Here is a 20,027-nt window from a genome sequence, read left to right as displayed (position 1 = left end):
AGATTTAAGCAGTTTATGGTTTTGAGATAGGCCATTCCTTGAAGCATTGCATATTTCTTCATGGATGCAGAGACGCAAAAACACCAGCTGTTTCCTGGAACCACAGCTGACTTTCATTATAAATTTCAACATGAACTAATTCAGATATAAGGGATACTTTCTTCTATGAAGGGAAAAGATTTATGGCCTAGTGAAATATATACATTGAAGTTAACTCTATACATTAATGTTTATAAGGTAATGGCCCCAGTTTAGAAACTATATACTGAAGGGCAACCTTGGTGACTCTAAATGCATTCCATTACCAATAAAGAGAGATGTTGTTATTACTGAAATCTCACTGAATTGTTGTATGTGGAACTTTAAATATTAAGTAAAGGCAAGACCAAGTAAATAACAATTAGTGATCATGTAAATTCTACCCATAGCCTCTCGGCATTTAGCTTGCCTAAGGAAGTCCTGAGAGTATAGGAGAGGCCCTTGGTGGTATGTTTCAGAAATCAGTGCACTTGATACACTGTATATCTTAACCAGCAGGATACATCCCTTTGCACTACCCTCCCAACTGCGAAGAAGAATCAATGAGTGTCTAATGAGCGCCTGCTTTGGACAGCACTCAAGACTATGTCTTTTGGCAGATATAAGGCGATATAAGATGTAGTCTTTCACCCCAAGGACCCCCCGCAGTCCAGATGGGGAGAAGAGATGCACCCCTGAATAACAGAGAAACCCTAAAACTGGCCAGCGAACGCTGCTGTCAAAGTATATAGTATAGGGGAAAGAAAGGAGTGAAGGTCTGGGCACCATCTCCTGCTGTATGGAAAGAGTAATTTGGGGAAAATACAACGAAATGGATCTTAGGGAGGTAGGGAAGTGTGGTGAGAGTGCCTAGGATGCAACGTCTCTGTTCACGTGCTTAAGCACCAAAAGAAAATCAGATGATGAGAAAACACTTATTGAGAGCACTGTACATTTCATGGATCCCCAATTGTCAGAAAAAACCTAGGAAGTAGGTAGTATTATTATCCTCATTTTACAGAGGAAACCAGAGCCCAGAGAAGTTAAGTAACTTGCCCATTGTTGATAAGTTTCCTGTTTGTATATTTCCCTCCCCCTTCCTCACCCTCGGGAAGTCGGCGTATTTTTAAAATAAACGTGTATGAGCACTTTTGCTAGTTTAGCCTCAAAACATGAATTCTAGGTTTGCAGAGAGCAGTAGTCATTGACTAAAAAGTAAGACTTGCTTCCGTGTTAGAGTTCCCAAGTATTACACAATTGTCTGTGTGGAAGTTCCATCTGGTCCCACATGTGGCAAAGAACACTTGATGCTTCAACCAACATCTGCACGTGCTAGAGCCAACTCACAGCTGCTGGCTAAAGTTTAAATCCATTGTATAGTTATGTCAGATTAGAATGCAGAAACTCTGCAGTTACTTGTTGTCAGGGTAACTGCATTTTCTGATCAGAGAATGCCTTAATCGTACCAAAGCCCCTAGTGTGAAATGCTGAAAGGGACTGCAGTCTGTGGCCTTTAGTACCTAAATGGGGTCACTGGTTTTTATCTTGAATGATACCATTGTGTAGCCTTATCCCCAGACATTGAACTTACCAGTTTTACTTAATGTTAAAACTCTGGCAAGTTGCATCATAGTCTCCAAAATAGAAACCAAGGCTACCTCTTAACTGCAGGGTATGCATGTAACTATTTAGTTCTTTAAAGAAAAGCTGCAGGCTGTTCAGAAGAGAGTGATGGCCTTTCAATTCTTGTGGGAATTAGGGGGTCTTCCTTAGAGCTGTAGTCACTGGAGAGTGATTTGACTGTTGAGTTTGTTGGAAGTCTGTCCCCTTGTCAATGTCAGTTACGTGTTCTTAGTAGTTGAAAGGTATCTAATGTGTGTGAGTTTCTTCATAGAAGTTTGTATCATTTAGTTTTTCATTTTATTGGACCATGAGCCAAATAAAGATCTCTGGAGATAATTTACTGATGGCCCAAATTTGAAAAAATATTGCCTTAAAAGCACCCCAAAACACATTTTACAGAATAATTTATTTCTTCTTCAGCTTGAATTAATAGTCACATGAAATTCATATGCGATGTGATATGCCCTGAAAAGAGGTCACAACCATTACATTTTATCCTTTATCATTGGAAAACATTTTATTTTCTTCTGCAGAAAATGAAGTCTAGTGAAATAAGCTGCCTTTCTCAACCGGTTAGGTAACTGGCAGGCAAAGGGAGAGGGAGAAGCAGGCTCCCCACTGAGCAGGGAGCCCCATGTGGGGCTTGATCCCAGGACCCTGGGATCATGACCTGAGCCAAAGGCAGATGCTTAACCGACTGAGCCACCCAGGTGCCCCATAATAGCTATTTTAACTTCATGACTTCAAGGCAAAATTACTCTTTTTGGATGGAAACTGAACACTGGTGTTTCATCACCATCAGTAGTATGGCCTATTATTGGATATGCCCCGTGGCTTTTCTCTTGCCTTTTATGATCTTGGTAACACTACCAACCTATATGTAAAATGGAAAGAGCAGTTCCTACCTTCTCAAAATTACTCTGAAAGTGCTTTAAAAATATTGAATTTTAGGGGCTCCTGGGTGGCTCAGTTAGTTAAGCGGCCCACCCGTCATTTCAGCTCAGGTTGTGATCTCGGGGTCATGAGATCGAGCCCCACATCAGCCTCCATGCTCAGTGGGGAGCCTGCTTCTCCCTCTCCCTTTACCTGTCACTCCCCCTGCTTGTGCTCTCTGTCAAAAAAGTAAATAAAATCTTAAAAAAAATAGCTATTATGGCAAAAATACCCCATTTTATTTATAAAGATGATTTTAGAAAGTGGAAAATTTTTATAATTATAGTACTGATGACCTAAATCTGAATCCTGGGAGTCTGCTTGAGATTCTCTTTCCCTCTCCCTCTGCCCCTCCCAAACATGCGCGTGCTCTCTCTCTAAAATAAATAAATATATCTATAAAAATATATAGAATTTTAGAAAACAAATTATTTGTTGATTACCCATTATGTAACAGACACTGTGCTTTACTTCTTACTTATGCCATTTTGCAGATTGGGAAACTGAGGCTCAGAAAAAATAGATGTCTTGCCTAATGTCACAGAGTAGTATTATAAGACATCATTTAGGGGTGCCTGGGTGGCTCAGTCGGTTAAGCGTCTGCCTTCAGGTCAGGTCATGATACGAGGGTCCTGGGATCAATCCCCGCATAGGGCTCCCTGCTCAGCGGGGTGTCTGCTTCTCCCTCTTCCTGTGCCCTCTCCCCACTGCACGTGCTCTCTCACTCTCTCTGTCAAATAAATAAATAAATAAAATCTTAAAAAAAAAAAGACATCATTCACTTAGTCTAGAGGTGGGAATTTGCACAATGCATTTAATTTTTATGTGTCTAAATTTGGAGGTCTCTGTTTTCCTGGTCACTTAGAGCTGGTTTCAAATCCTGGCTCATTTACCACTTATATGATCTTGGGTAGTTTAAATAGAACTCTGGATCTCAGTTTCTTCACTGGTGAAATGGAGATCCTTGGATCCAATCCAAGATTGCTGGGAAAATTATCCGAAGATGTTTATAAAGCACCTGAAGCATGGTGGATGAGAAATACTGCCCTTCTACTGTCACTTTTTGTTTACTCTGACTCTCTACATATTCTGTTTGCTTTGGGCAACATTTTATTTCGTCTTTGGAGAAAATGAAAAGTCTATCGAGAAAACTCTGCTTTTCTCATCCTGTTAATTAATTGAAACTGGAATTCAAATTTAGGTCATAAATCCCAAATTGCTACATTTCTTTTTCAACATATGAAACATAAAACAATTACAGAGTAAAAAAATATACCCAAGATTTGCATCCTGCATCATCTTTTAATAATCTATAATGAAATAATTTTTAAGCTTTGGAAAAGCAGACTCCCAGGATTCAGATTTAGGTCATCAATATTGTAATTATTAAAAGCTTTGGAAAAGATGTAATTATCCAGGAATTTAGAGAAAGTGTGAACCTCATTTTGATTTCATTGACTTTCTTGAGGCATTAAAAAGGGAAAGCCTTGAAATTCATTTGTTTATATCCAACTGGATCTCATACGGTATGTTACTTTTTTATAACATGGCTTTCTCTATTTCTACTATCTTTGCTTTTTATTTCTATATTCACTTTCAAGATAAATCCTAGTTCTTTTAAGAATGAGCCTGCCAGATACATTTTATTTGTTATAAGGCAAGCTCTTATTGCAAGAGGTTGTAAGATTTACAACTGAATTAAATTTGCTAGGTTAGAGAACTAAGTTCTTTTTTTTTTAATGATAAACAGGAAATGTCAGTACTGAGTAATATTTTCCACTCATATAACAAATAAAATTTTCCAACAGATTGTTGGTTCAGTCACAGTATTTCAAAGTGTATTTATTCCAAGTTGCTAAAAGATATTTAATGAAATGATCTATTTGTTCTTCAGCTTGAATTAATAATCATATGAAATTCATATGTGATATTAGGTGCTCCTTTCATGATCCTGAAAAGACATCACCAATGTTAAATTTTTATCCCTCATTGTTTGAAAGTTTAGGGAGTTTGTACTGTACACTGTTTTTTAAGAGAACATTTAGGGGGCACCGGGGTGGCTCAGTCAGTTAAGCCTCTGCCTTCAGCTCAAGTCATGATCACATGGTCCTGGGATTGAGCCCAGCATGGGGCTCCCTGCTCAGTGGGGAGTCTGCTTCTCCCTCTCCCTCTTCCCCTCCCCACTGCTTGTGCACACACTCTCTCTCTGTCAAATAAATAAATAAAATCTTTTAAAAAAGAGAGAGAGAACACTTAGATTTTTTTCTCCTTTTTAAATCAATTTTGTATGAAGTCTATGTCTACCTACACTGACTTGACATAAAATTTGAAAACTGCATTTAATTAAGTGACTTGTTCTTTTTTATTATTATATAAAGACTGGGAATTAAACAAAAAGTATTATATAATGTGTATTTGTTTCATTTTTAATGTAACGTATACTTGTTACAGCAAGAAAAACACTGAAATGTATAATAGTGGTGATGTCCTCCTTTCTTCAAATTCCAGTTTGTAGGTAACCATTTATTTGTGTCCTTCTATAACTTTATGTGCAAGAAAACACAAAATTATATAGGATTTTATTGAATTAATCACCCTTCTTTTTTAAATGAAAGGAGGATCACTGTACATATTGCTTTGAAATTTGCTTTTTCAAGTTACCACCCATATCATTGCAGGTTAAAATATAATAAACACATTTATTTGAATATTTGCATAGTGAAATCCCCTCATATGTATAAACCATAACTTTTGCAGCCATTTACATTTGATTCACATTCAAGGTGACTTAATTTGTTTGCTGCTGTAAACAATGTTTAAATAAATATTCTTTTATGTATATCCTTAGTGGTTTCATTTCTGTAGGATAGATTCCTAAATGCATTGAGTTAAGGTTACAGGCATTCCAAATTTTAATATATTTGTCAGATTACTTTCTAAAATTCACACACTGGCAATGTGTGCATATTTCCTCATTCCTTGTCAAGACTGAGTATTGCAGTCTTTTAAATTTACTGGCTACTGATAGGTGAAAACTGATATTTATGATTGTTTCAGTTTGGTTTTCTCAGACTACCAGTGAGATTGATGCTCTTTTTATTTACATTTCCTCTTCAGTGAATTTGCTGTTCAACCAATTCAATTTAAAAAATCCTTTTATTGAATTACATACATAAAAATTCACAAACACTAGTATACAGCTCATTGGATTTTCATAAGGTGAACTAACTCATGGAATCAGAATTAGGATCAAGAAATGGAACACTACTGGTCCACCAAAAGTGGCCCCAAGACCCCTTCCAGGTAACCTCTCTCTGGACATAATCACTATTCTGACTTCGACCATTTTTACCTGTTTTGAACTTTATGAGCTTTAGACTCTTTCGTGTCTGGCTTTTTTTGCTCAATACGATGTGTGAGTCAGCCATGAAAATAATGGGTTCATTTTCATCTTTTTATAGAGTTTCATTATCTGAATATAACAGAATTTTTTATTCATTTTGTATCAGTTAACTAGTTCTGTGCACCAAACTACCCCAAAATTCAAAGGCTTTAAGTAAATACACACTTATTGTAGTTTATAGATCAAACGGAGTTCTTGTTTAGTCTGTAAGCAGCTTGGGTTATGTACATTAAGGGTTGCTGGGTTTTCTCCTATGGTGGGGAGTCAGCTATTTGTAGGCTGATCTAGGAGGCCTCAGATGGGAAACAGGGTCTCCTTAATAGAATGTATCATATTCTGCAGAAGTCTAGATTGAGTTTGTTCAGATGGTTGTGGCAGGATTCCAAGTGAGAAAATAGAAACCTTAAGGCCATTTGAGGCCTGGCCTTGGAACTGGCACACGATTACTCTTGCCCCAAGAAACAGTTGTAACCTAGCTACAAGACAGTTTTTCATAATGGTTCATTTTTTTATTGCTGGATAGCATTCCTTTGTATGGATATAGCACAACTGGTTTATCCATATTCACTAGATGGATATTTGTGTTGTTTTCATTTGGGGACTATGACAAATAAAGCTGTATGAACATTTGTATACAACTCTTTGCATGAACATATGTTTTCTTTTCTCTTGGATGTGTACCTAAGAGTGGAAGGACTGGGTCATATGGTATGCAATATGTTTAATATTTTTAAGAGCCGTCCAACTGTTTCCCAAAGTGTTGCACTATTTTACATTCCCAGCAATAAGGTATGAATGTTTCAGGTGCTCCACATCCTCACCATCACTTGGAATAGTCACTCTTACAATTCTGGCCATTCTAATAGTTGTATCTCATTGTGGTTTAAATTTGCATTTCCCTAATAACCAAGGATGTTGAATACCTTTTCCATGTGCTAATTTGCCATTCGTATATTTTTTTTGTCCATTTTTAAAATTTGATGTTTGTTTTCTTATTATTAAGAATGGAGTATGCTTTAATATCCTGGATACAATTTGTTTACCACATATTTGATTTGCAAATATTTTCTCTTTATCTGTGGTTTGTCTTTTCTCACTTAACAGTGTTTCTGAATAACAGAAGTTCTTAATTTTGGTAAATCCTAGTCTATTTTTTTTATGATTATGCTTTTGGTGTTGTAACTAAGAAATTTTTGCCTAACTCTAGGTCACGAATATTTCCTTTTTTGATTTCTCTGAGCAGTGTTTTTAGTTTTTAGTGCAGAGGTCTTATCAATTTTGTCGAATTTATTCCTAAGTATCTAATATTTTTGATGCTACTTGAGATGGCATTTACGTCCAAATTTCATTTTCTGTTTGTTACCGATGTGTACAAATGATTTGTATATGTGGATCTTGTGTCCCTTAAACATGCTAAACTCACCCACTAGTTCCAGCTGAATTGTTAGAATTCAGTTGGATTTTCTACATGGATCATCATGCCGTTTCAGTTTTACTGAAACAGTTTTACAGTTTTACATGCCGTTTCAGACAGTTTTACTTCTTCCTTTCTGATCTGATGCCTTTTCTTCTTTCTTTGTAAAAATTTCATCTGGGGGCGCCTGGGTGGTTCAGTCAGTTAAGCATCTGCCTTCGGCTCAGGTCATGATCCTGGAGTCCTGGGATCAAGCCCTACGTTGGGCTCCCCACTCAATGGGGAAGTCTGTTTCTTCATCTGCCTCTGCTCCCCGCCTCGTGCTCTCTCTCTCTCTCACTCTCTCAAATAAATAAAAGCTTTAAAAATAATGAATAAATAAATAAATAAAAACTTCATCTGTATTGCACTGTATAAAACTTCCACTGTAATGATGAATAGAAATGGCGAGAGTGGATTCCTTGTTTGTTCCTTCCCTTAGGGTGAAAGTATTCAGTCTTCCATCATTACCTAAGCTGTTAGTTATAGGCTTTTCTGTCACTCCCCTCATACTGTGACTCCAATTGTCAGTATATCAGGCTGTTTCTAGTTGTCCCACAACTCACTTAAAATTCATTTTCTTGGTCTGTTTTTATTTTGCATAGTTTTATTACTCTATCTTCAAATTTGCCAATCTTTGCTTTTTAATATCTACTCTGCTCTTAATACTATACACTGTATTTTTCACCTCAGTCATTGTAGTTTTAATCTCTGAAAGTTAGATTTGAGTATTTAAAAAATATCTTCTCTAGCATGTCTCTACTTAACATATTCCGTCTTTGATCTATCTTCTGGAACGTATGAAGTACAGTTAAAATACCCTTTTAATATCCCTGTCTACTATTTCTATTATTTGCATGAGTTCTGGTTAGTTTGGTTTGAGTTTTGTCATTATGGGTTTTATTTTTCTGGTTCTTTGTATGACTAGTAACATTTGGTTGGATGCCAGACATTTTTAATTTACTTTATTGATGCTGGAAATGTCTGTATTTCTAGAAATATTTTTGAGCTTTGTTCTGGGATGTAGTTAAGTTACTTGAAATCAGGCCTTTTGGGTCTTACTTTTAAGCTTTGTTAGATACTCATTTTACCCACTGCAAGGCAAACCCTTCTGAATACTTTACCTAATGCTGTGTGAATGACAAGATTTTCCACTCTACTGGGGAAAGACTCTATTCTCTGCACTGTGATATTTCTGTCATTGTTTCATCTAATCCTTTAGAATAATTTTCACCTGGTCTTGGGTAGGATTTTTTAGGGTGATTTTTACCTGTATAAGAGGATCAGTGCGCAGTAATGTACTTGAGGTGGACCTTATGTAGATGTCCCGAGTTATCTCTCTCTGCATCTCTTTCCTCTCCCATGTTATATTCTGTCAACTGTAACCTACTTGGCCTCCTTGGAATTCCAATTTGATGTCCTCAACTCAAGGAGAATGCTGGGTTCTGCCTGAGTTTCACTTTTCTGTGCAATAGCTTAGAAACTCTCTCTGGACAGTCATCTGAGGAAATCACAGGACTGACCTTGAGTGACCAGAGATCACTCTCCTTCTCTGCCTGATGTCCACTGCCTAGAGACAATGCTCAACATCATTCTTTCTTAAGAAATTGCAAATTAAAACCACATTGGGATACCACCTACATTAATCGCCATATGAAAATTAAAGAGTTGGCAAGATGGGGAGTAACTGGAGCTCTAATATACTGCAGATGGGAATAGAAAGTGGTACAACCACTTGAAAAATTATTTGGCAGTTTCTTAAATCATTAAACATACATTATCATAGATTCTGGCTATTCTGCTATTATTAGCTAAGTAGCTAAGAGTAATGAAACATATGGCCATACAAAGACTCATAAAAGAGTGTCCATAGCAGCTTTCTTTATAACAGCCTAGAAATAGAAACAATCTAAATGTGTATTAATAAGTGAATGGATAAACAAATTGTGCTATATAAATACAATGGAACACTACTCCACAGTTAAAAAGAATGAACTATTGGTACATAAAACCAACATAAATTAATCTGAAAATAATTATGCTGAGTGAAAGAAGCCAGAAAAAAAATGAGTAGATATAATATGATTTCAATTTTCATAAAATTCCAAAAAATACAAGTCATCTATAGTGACATGAAGCCATTGAGCACTTTCCGGGGATGAGAATGAAGCAAGGAGGGAAGACAATGAGGGACTGCCAAGGAGCATGTGGAAACTTTTGGGGATAATAGTATATGCATTATCTCAATTGTGGTGATGGTTTTATGAGTATGTCCATAGGTCAAAATTTAACAAATTGTATACTTTAAATGTATGCAGCTTAGTGTATGTCAAATTACGCCTTAATAAAAGTGAAAGAAATGTGGTCTTAGAGAAGTTTGAGGTCAGAATGATATTTTCACATTCAGTAATTCTTCCTTAAATTGTTTGTTTTTTGTTTTTTAATATGTTATTTAACTTATCCATAAAGTTTTAAATTTCAATTATTTGTTTATTTCTAGAAATTCTATTTTGTTCTTTTTTCAAATATGCTGATTCAATCTTTTTCTTTCTCATCTTTCCAAGCCCATCTTTTATTTTTTAAAACATTTAAATATACTAAATAACATTTTAAAAATGAAATATACATAGTTATTTTCTATTTTATGCTTAATAATTCCAATGACTCGAGTCCTTGGGAATCTAAATATGTTGTGGATAGTTTGTTTCCCCAAGTGTTTGTTAAGTTTTGCCAAGTTAATGTAATCCATGGAAATCACAAGGTACTGGATGAGGGAATGCTCCCTCCAGGAAGTATTATATTTGTATTTGCTTTTGTCAGTGCCAGGGGATGGCAACCCATGAGGGATCCTTTATTTTCTTGGTTTGGAATTTCCCCAACCATACAGGACTATAAATTCGAATCCTACTGTCCTATGAGGGTGGACCTCTGTTTACACATCTCCAGGGGAGAATATTGTTATTATTTTCTTCTACCCATGTCTTAGTCAGCTCAGACTACCATAACAAAATGCCATAGACAGGTAAACAACAGAAATTTATTTCTCACAGTTGTGGAGGCCAAGATCAAGGTACTGGCAGGTAGGTTTCATTCTGAGGCTTCGTCTCTGGGCATGTAGACAGCTACCATTTCACTGTGGGCCCATATGACCTCTTCCTTGTGTAAGCATGGGGTGAGGAGGGGGAGGACAGCAAGCTCTCTGGTGTCTTTTATGAGGGCATTAAACCCATCATGAGGGCCTCACCCTCATGACCTCAGCCAACCCTAATTACCTCCCAAAGACCCCATCTTCAAGTACCATCTCATTAGAAGTTAAGGTTCAACATATAAATTTGAGGAGGGGGCATGCAAAAACATTTGGTCCATAATCATCCAGAACTGTAACAGAGACAGACAAGTTTTTTCATTGGCTGCCTTTGTTAGTAGTTAGATTTTTTCTAGTCCACCATTTTACTGGATTAATATGAGCTTAGAGGGTTTAGGTTCTATGTTTAAATGAAAGGTGCAGGGGGACAGGTATATGTCAAGTTCAGTCCCGCATCATTTGATTATCCTATCCTGGGACCATTGTTCCTTGAGACTCTAGGATCATAGTATGACATATGTTCCCACAGGAGCCTTGGTTTCTGTTTTTATCACTCTGATTTCGACTTTATATTCTTTTTCTTTTACCTTTGGGAAATCCTCCTTAATTTCTTACTGAGCTTATCAGTACATTTCAAGACACATTTGTTTTAAGTTTTGGGAATCCAGATGTCTTCCAACTGAGAGGTGTTCTGAACATTTAGTTCTCCTACTAGAAGCTCAAGTTCCGATGAATACAATTCAGTTTTGCCAGATTCAGGATGAGAAGGCTGGAATGCCATGACCAAAGCCACAGAGAACAGGTATTCCTGGTAATGTTTGGGGATCTCGTGATACGACCACAGAGAGCATGAATTGTAAGCCAAGAAGGGAGTTTCTCTTGAGGCCAAGAGGGACTATTGGGTTTTGAATGGACAAATGGTATGATTTGTCATAAAGATTTTAGAATACAGAGGGTTAGAGACACGAACTTAGTCTGTATATGTTGGGACAAAGTATGTGAGAGGGAAAAGCAGCCTCCATTGGGAAAGTAGCCTTGGAAATAAGGAGAGAATGCTCATGAGGGTGGCTGCGGAGGTAGAAATTGAAACCCTCCCAATTCACTTGATGTTAGGGGTTAGGACTTTTAAACAAATCTGAAAGAAGTGATGGCTCATGGGGGAGAGAAGATGATGAGTTCTCTTTTGGAACTATTATTATAACTCGATTTATCGGGTCCTTCTTAGGTTTCTTCTTTCAACTGCCAAGAAAGGAGGTTGGCCACATTTCTGAAACTTGCAAAATTCTCTTTGAATATCTATGCTGGTTGTAAATTATGACATTTAAATGAAGTGTGGCTTTTATCTGATTGAGAAAAATGTGGAATAAATCACCCATGCTTTTTATGTTTCCTTCATAAATAGATCCATTTTAATGTGATTTCTGTAACTACAGACCTGAGAATATTTAAACTTTGATAAGAAGCATTAATTGCAAAAGTTATTTTAGGTTTTATTTAAAGGAGTTGGCTAGCATATTTAGGAAAAAAGGCACATCAGACCTGTTAAGACTAACAACCTGAGTTTGTACTTGGCACGCACCTTGATGGTCAGTTTGGCAATTCAGGTCATCATGAGTATCTAAAGGGAACAGAGATATGTGCTGGATCAAGTGGGGCAAAGATGACTAGCAAAATAGGACAAGATGTTAACGAATTCTGGATGGCTTTTATACAAATAATGTTACATTATTTTCTTTCTGTATAAACTTTCTACAGTAAGCAAACAAATAACCTCAAAGATGAATGAAAGAGTGGCTTTGCTTTCCAGAAACTTACATCTCAAGGAGACTTATTTATTTAAATAGCTGGAAGGCAGCAGGAGACTTAAGAGCTTTGAAAAGGTGAATTCAGTGTGAACCTGTTTACTAAGCTAAGTAAAGCCTTCGTGGAGTAGGGGTTATTCACCTAGAGTGGAGATTCACCCACAGAAGACCAGTGTTTAACTCAAGTCCTAGCCTGAGCATACTTCGGTTTGTTATCTTCTTTTCATGGAATTGCCCTAAAAATGAGCACTTCTTTTTATGGAGGTCTCATGTTTAAACACAAAGAAAACAAGAGAGGAGCCGGAATTATAAAAGCCATCCCCTGGTATTCATTTCTTTGCTTAAGTTTCTTGAAGTACAAAAGACTCTCTTTTGTAATTATACTGATGGTTAATAACACTGTGTGAGGTCAAGCATAGATAGCCTTTTTCACTTTTTTTTAATCATTCTTTTCATAACCAGAGGGCAAAACTTGATTTAAAAGATCAAATGGCTCTTTGGGGCGCCTGGGTAGTTCAGTCAGTTAAGCGCCCAACTCTTGATTTCGGCTCAGGTCATGATCTCAGGGTCCTGGGATCGAGCCCCCATCCTTGGGCTCCGTGCTCAGTGGGGAGTCTGCTTGAGGATTTTCTCTCTCTCCCTCTCCCCGCCCCCCCACCACTCATGCTCTCTCTTTCTCTCTCTAAAATAAATAAATAAATCTTAAAAAAAACAAATAAATAATCAAATGGCTTTTTGAAACATACCGTAACATGAAAGTACAAAATAATTTTGAGCCGATTTCAATTCCTTTTCTAACCCTGCCTCCCGTTTCACACCCCCACCGCAGCTCCTTTCAGGTCAGAAAGGAGCAAACACAGTCACCCAGAGGATGGGACTGAATGGCCAGCCCTGGGTGCAGCCCACCCCTGCTACACAGCAGCTGTGTCAGTCTGTTCAGTTTACTTAAATGTACTTCAGTTTCCTTGTCTGTAAAACAAAGACAGTAACACCTATCTCCAGATTGCGTGAAGATGAAATTAAATGAAATGTGATACTATGTGTAATGTGTCTGGTACAGGTAAATAAGCACAAGTGGTAGCTATTATTGATGCCATAGAACCTACATGTTTTCTATGGGACTCGTCTTTTTGCCTGACTGGAGAATGTAAGCCCCCTCCCCGCTGTGCCATGCTCATCCTTGGGTTTTCAGCCCTGGCCACAGTTCCTGAGAGTGGTGCATAGTGAATGTTTGTTGGATTGATGACTTGAGTCTAGACTCAGGTCAATGATGGTGAGCTGTAAACAATGCTCAGAAAATCTATCTTATCCCGCAGACAGGTGAACTTTGAATGTGTGGCACTGTGGATTGTGTATGTAATTTAAGGGCTGAACTGAACAGTTCTGCTGTGCTACTTGTGGACGCTTCATAGAGAGGGCCAAGATTCAGTAAGATGATTTGAAGACCTGCACTTATTATCAGTTCTAAAGCAACAGTATTTTATATCTTAGAGAAAAACACTTAACATCACTTTCTCCTTTCATTATAAGATAAAACAGAATATACTTTACATTTGAGTCTAACTTAAATTTAAAGAGCAATGGATTCTAGACCTCTGGATAAAAGCCAACATTGAACTCTGCATGAGGCAGTGTTATGAATTTGTTTTGCCTACAGTTAGATCTAATCTTTAAACTGTGCCCGAAGGAATAAAAAATGTCTTTCAATGATTATTTCCCTACTCTTAGAAGAAAAAAAAAGATGGATCATTTATTAAATTTCTTCAGGAAATATAATCCTTGAATTAAGATAAATAAATGCTAAAATAATATACTTTATTTAAAATTGCCAAAATTATTAGATAGATTATATATAAACACAAGTACTAGAACTTTCAGGATGTGAAGACAAGTTTTTAAAAGTTAGTTTTAAAATATATACCATTAAATTGTTTTTTTTTTTATATGTAAGTTGTATTGGAGTAAATGAAAAACTAAGTTGTTTTTCTTTCTTCTAATTTGGGGTTGTGGCATTTTATCATGAGGCTCATCTGTTAGTAATTGATTTCTGTCCTTTCATGGATGGAATTACTAGGCCTTTAAACTGTAAAAGAAAAAAAAAAACATGCACTACTACCACCACCACAACAACAACAAAAAGCAGACTAGCAACTGTTACTTCAAAGGAGACCAAAAAGGAAAAACAACCCAGAGAGACAGAAAACGTTTGATGCAGAACCAAGGAAGGTCTCAGTGTCTTTGCTGGGACCCTCCCAGCAGGAGCTGTGCCTGCTCAGGGGTGAGCCACATATATGACATCTGCCATTGGGCTGTGAAGTCTTGACAACAGGTTTGGGATACAAGACTCTTAGTTTTTCTAATAGCCTAAAAACTCAGAAGCTATAATTGGGTTTTCAGAGAACCAACATGTCGTCTCTAAATAACAAATTTTTAATTTAAAACATTATGAGAGGAAATAGATTATTTTGCCTTGTGTAGGGAAATAAACAATTTGGAAGGTTTTTAGAGACTTTGGATTATATAATTAAGTATAATAGCATGGCCTATATATCATACATATGTAATATCATAGATAGATTATGCATGGGAAATACGAAAACTAACATTTGATGAATGCTTTGATATACCATGCCCTCTGAGGGGTTTCCCAAGGTCTCATGTAATTGTCACGATCACCTTGTGGGGTAAGAGATAGAGACTCAGATATTAATTAACTTCTCAGGGACATTCAGCTAGGAAGTGACGAAACCAGAATTTAAAACACATGTTATATTGGGACACCTGGGTGGCTCAGTTGGTTAAGCCTCTGCCTTCAGCTCAGGTCATGATCTCAGGGTCCTGGGATCGAGTCCTGCATCGGGCTACTTGCTCAGCAGGAGGCCTGCTTCTCCCTCTGCCTGCCACTCCCCCTGCTCGTGCTTTCTCTCTCTCTCTGACAAATAAAATCTTTAAAAAAAAATAAATAAAACACATGTTATAAAATTAATACTTGTTCACTGAAAAATTCAAATGCAGAAGGACATGAAGTGAAAAGCAAAAAGTTCTAACTTCTACCATTCACATTCTACTTCCTATAAACCAAGTTAATATTTTCTTATATTTTTCTGAAATTTTCTATATGTATGCCATTATATCTCTTTGGGTCTACTTCTGTGTATATTTTCATCCCTCTCTCTTTATACATACATACACACATACACATACACACACACACACACACACACACACACACACACACACACACACACGTAGTTTTTCTTGCTTTTATTTGTAGACCTCAATGGGATTACTTATATATTTTGACTCTTGCTTTTTACATTTAATGGTATGTCCTGGAAATGTTCCACTACTGTATGTATAGAACTATCTTATTATTTTATGACTGTGTGGTAGTCCATTGTCTAAATTTAATATAATTGCATAAAGAGCAACCTTCAATTATTTTCAGCTTTATGCCATTTAAGAACTCTCCATGTTAGTCTGCTTGGGTGGCTCTAACAAAATTCCATAGACTAGATGCCTTAGACTGCAGAAGTTTGTGACCCATAGTTCTGGAGGCTGAGAAGTCTAAGATCAAGGCACCAGCCAGGTAGGTTTTACTCTGACCTCTCATCCCTTGACTCAGTAGTCTTGGCTTCCTTCTCACCACTTTAAAGGATCTAGCCCTTTACTTGCAATGATTTTCGTCATTGTTTTGGTAATTTAATGTTTACTTATCCTTGCTCAGTTGAGTGCTGCTTCTGATTCTTTCCTCTGTTAACCTTTAATTCACTTCTCCAGGATAAGAGATGGGTCACATAAAATAAAGTTGTAGTGTCTATGTATTTTATTGCGTAAGTCTGTCTCCCTTGTTGTCCTGGGGTGTCGAACTATGTTCCTATGAGAAGTTCTCCCTTCCTGCATTCTTATGCTCCGTAAAACATCTTGATCCACGTGTGTCTCTCCGCTCTAAATCAGACGGACAGAAATCCATATATACTCACACCTTTGATATACATATTGCTGCATTGAAAGGCATGTGTTGACTAATAAAACTGTGGGGGAAAGTTCTCTGAACCATATTCTGCAGTGTGAAACAGTAAAATCATATCTACTTTATATGAATTTTCAATTCTATGAATTGCCAGGGTTTCAAATGCAGATTAACCTGAAAATCAATTCAATTTACCATTTAAAAACAGCTCCTACCTATAAAGATGTAAGCAATAGCATACTAAAAAATAGCAAGATTTATTTTGACATTATATTTTAATTACAACAGATAACTACAACAAATAATAAAGGCCTTGAAGAAGTCTCTTCCACATAATGAATTGTCAACAAGTGGCAGAACAGTGAGTTGCTACTCCAACGAAGGAGAAAAACTCATGTATGCAATAATTTCATCCAATTAAAAAAAGATATAGTGCTCAGTGGCACAGAACTGAGTATAGTTTTCAATTGCTTGATACAAATTATGATATGCTAGACACGTTTTCTCCTTTACTTTTTACAGTGAACTAAAAAAAAGTTGATTTGTATTTTCATTCCATAAATAAGAAAACTGAGTTTTCTTATTCAGCAGTTCAGCAATCTGTCTCAGGTCACACAGCTATTGAGTGCCAGATGTTGAATTCCAAACCAAGTCTTTGGCTTATGCTACCACATAGCTCTGCCTCCTGAAAGAAGCTTAGAGGAACAAGGCCAATGTGTGCCAAAATAATCAGAAAAGGCATCCAGGGGAAAAAAAAACTGGAATTTCTTTTTTTTAAACTTTATTTATTTATTAGAGAGAGAGAGAGAGAGAGAGAGCACCAGCACAAGGGGGAGGGGGAGAGGGAAAAGCAGACTCCCTGCTGAGCAGGGAGCCTGATGTGGGACTCAATCCCAGGACCCTGGGATCATGGCCTGAGCTGAAGGCAGATGCTTAACCAACTGAGCCACCCAGGTGCCCCAAAACCTGGACTTCCAAGAGTGGCTAGGAGGACATATTGGATGGAATAAACCCTGAACGAAACCATGGAAGGAAGAAGGACATGGTGTGTCATGTAGGAAGGGATTCCTGTGGTTGGGCATTCATGCATATGGGACCGTGTAGTTCATGTGCAGCAAACCACATAAGACCCTGAATGTCAGAAATAGAAGTGTGGACTTCATCAGCTATAGGATGGGTGGTGTGGAGCCATTGCCAATTATCAGTTAGATTAACAAGATGAAAAGTGACTTGGGAAGATTAGTTGGGAGAGGAAGCATTGTCCAGAAAGCAGCCTCCTAAGCATCTAAGAAGACAAGTAGGTGGCTCCTGGTGTAATCCAGGTGGGATGTATGGAAGTGTGGACCAGAGTGGATGCTGTGCCTACACGGTAACTTGAAAAACATTTTGAAGATGAGGAAGATAAATTAGGATGAATCATACTGCTTCAGCATGTTCTAAATATTCAGTGTTCTCATGAAAAAAATGTGGTTTTCAAACACATTCTATAACTCAACTACTAATTATTTGGGGAACTTCTTTTTGTGTTTTTCAGAAGTCTGAATTAACAGAGCTTCTGACTTCATCCAGATCTCAGTGTTCCTGGTCTAAAGAGGGGAAAGACAAAAAGTGGCTGAAGAAAACAGTTGTCCTTGATAATAACAATTGTCCCAAATGAGTCCAGCATCGAACTTGTTTTTCTTTCAACTGAATGTTGCTTGGGTTTATTTTAAGCAAATCCCTTAGTCCAGAGAGTTATGTTTCAAGAGCTACAGCTTCATTTTGAGGTTTGTCCTTAACGTCGTGTGGTCCTCATCCTCAGGCTCTTTTCGCTTATGGTAGAAAAATAGCAGCCCAAACTCCTGAAGTAGCAGTTTCTCTTTCATGCTTCAGATGGATAGCTCTTCTGTCAGCCACTATGTAAAAGTCCCTGTGATTTGACCAACTTAAGTTCATTTCAAGGATGGGATCAGATCGATGGGTTTAGGCCCCTCAAGGGAAGTGGGAATCATGCTTAGCCAAATGGTGTGGCTAAAAATTTCAGGAGCCTGGTAGAAAAGCATGTTCATAATGACAATCATATTACAATATTTAAAAGTATCAAATCCATGTGTTGTACACCTGAAATTTACACAATGTTAGATGTCAAATATACTTCAATAGAAATAAATAAGTCAATAAATAAATAAGAAAATAATGGAGCAAGATTTAAACCCCCAACGTTGGAGTCAAACCCCCAACAATGGGGTCCAAAAAATGCTCTCCCATTATGCTGCATTGGGCTCTCAGACGTAGTCCCTTGAGACGAGGATTTATGTGCTTGTGACTGATTAAGGAAGTGCCGGGAGAGAACACAAGGTGGGGGAGTAAGGCTGAGGACAGGGAAAGGCCAAAAAAGGGTGTTACTGCATTGTATTTCCAGCGTTAACCTCATCCCATGGTCTTAGTCCACTTGGGGTGCTCTAACAGAATACTATAGCCTCGGTGGCTTATAAACAACAGAAACTTATTTCTCACAGCTCTGGAGTCCAAGATCAAGGTGCCAGCAGATTCGGTGTCTGGTGAGATCCACTTCCACATGGATGACCATCTTCTCATCTTGGGTCCTTACATGGTGAGAGGGGCAAGGGAACTCTATGGGGTCTCTTTTATAAGGACACTGATCCCATTCATGAGAGATCTGCTCCCATAACTTAATTGTCCTCCAAAGGCCCCACCTTGCAAAATCATCACCTTGGGGGTTAGAGTATCCGTAATATGAATTTGAGGAGGATTCAAATATTCAGTCCATAGCACCCAGGAAAAACATAAATTTTGTTTAGAGTTGGTCGTCCCATCTGATTCAAAGCTACTGGACATTCATACCACCTTCCTCAGAGTAATGTACATTTTCGGGCATTTCTTCCTCCCTGCAAAGTGAGCCCAAGATCAGGCCTTTGAGGAAAGTCATAGGTGCAAGTGATGAGAAATAAGGCCCCCAGAACCTGAGTGGCAGGTACACAGAAAAGGTTAAGTGACCCTGAAGTGATCTTGGTAGAGCACTGACCCTGTCTCATTTACTCCCCTGCCATTAAAGATACGAATATATCAGTGTGGTGGTTAGGAGCACCGATTCCTGATCCGGGTCACCAGTAGTCAAATCCAGGCTCTGACACTTGGGCAGTTTTCTTAACTTACATGGGCATTATTTTCTGCATTTATAAAATATGTGACAATTCTATTACCTAAGTTCATCAGGTTGTTTTGAGGATTAAATGAATAGACATAGATATAAATATAAATTCATTATTATTTTCATCTAGTCTACACACAGACTAGAGCATTAGAGTCTGATCGGGAGAAAGCTGGTGTGCTGTGACTCGCTCACAGTCATGTCACATGGCTGTTCCGTGGCACAACCAAGAAGGGAACTCAATCTTCTGACCTCCAGATCTCTCACTACTCCTTGCTGGCCATATAGGTATTAATTTAATATTTCTTAGAGGAGCTAGGTGACCCCTAGTTTATTGAATATCTCAGTTAACTGAATGTTAATATTTGTTAATATAGGACTAACAGCTACCTTAGAGTTCATGAATAATCTATTAAAAATTCAAAGAACAATAGACACAAGAATGCTGTTACAAACTTTCTCAAAGGCAATTTTCTGCTTTGTTTGTGTTTATATTCTTGAGGTGTTTGGCAAAAGAGCCTAATTACTTCACATTCAGAAATCGATGACTATAAATCATAATATTTTAAGTCTCTCAAGGGCACTT

The 20,027-nt window shown here is 37.6% G+C and overlaps 2 protein-coding genes across 3 annotated transcripts in view; both read left to right on the top strand.

Moving 5' to 3' along the window:
* VNN1 (vanin 1) overlaps positions 1-20,027 on the top strand; it is a 725,633-nt gene that overhangs the window by 300,296 nt on the left and 405,310 nt on the right. The window lies entirely within an intron of this gene.
* MOXD1 (monooxygenase DBH like 1) overlaps positions 1-20,027 on the top strand; it is an 83,976-nt gene that overhangs the window by 32,334 nt on the left and 31,615 nt on the right. The gene's annotated exons all lie outside the window — the stretch shown is intronic.

This window comes from Callorhinus ursinus, unplaced genomic scaffold (assembly GCF_003265705.2).
Source record: "Callorhinus ursinus isolate GAN/ISIS: 27379988/994484 unplaced genomic scaffold, GSC_fseal_2.0 scaffold6, whole genome shotgun sequence".
NCBI lineage: Eukaryota > Metazoa > Chordata > Mammalia > Carnivora > Otariidae > Callorhinus > Callorhinus ursinus.
Note: the sequence above shows the minus strand (reverse complement) of the source record. Positions and strands in the feature narration are given on the sequence as shown.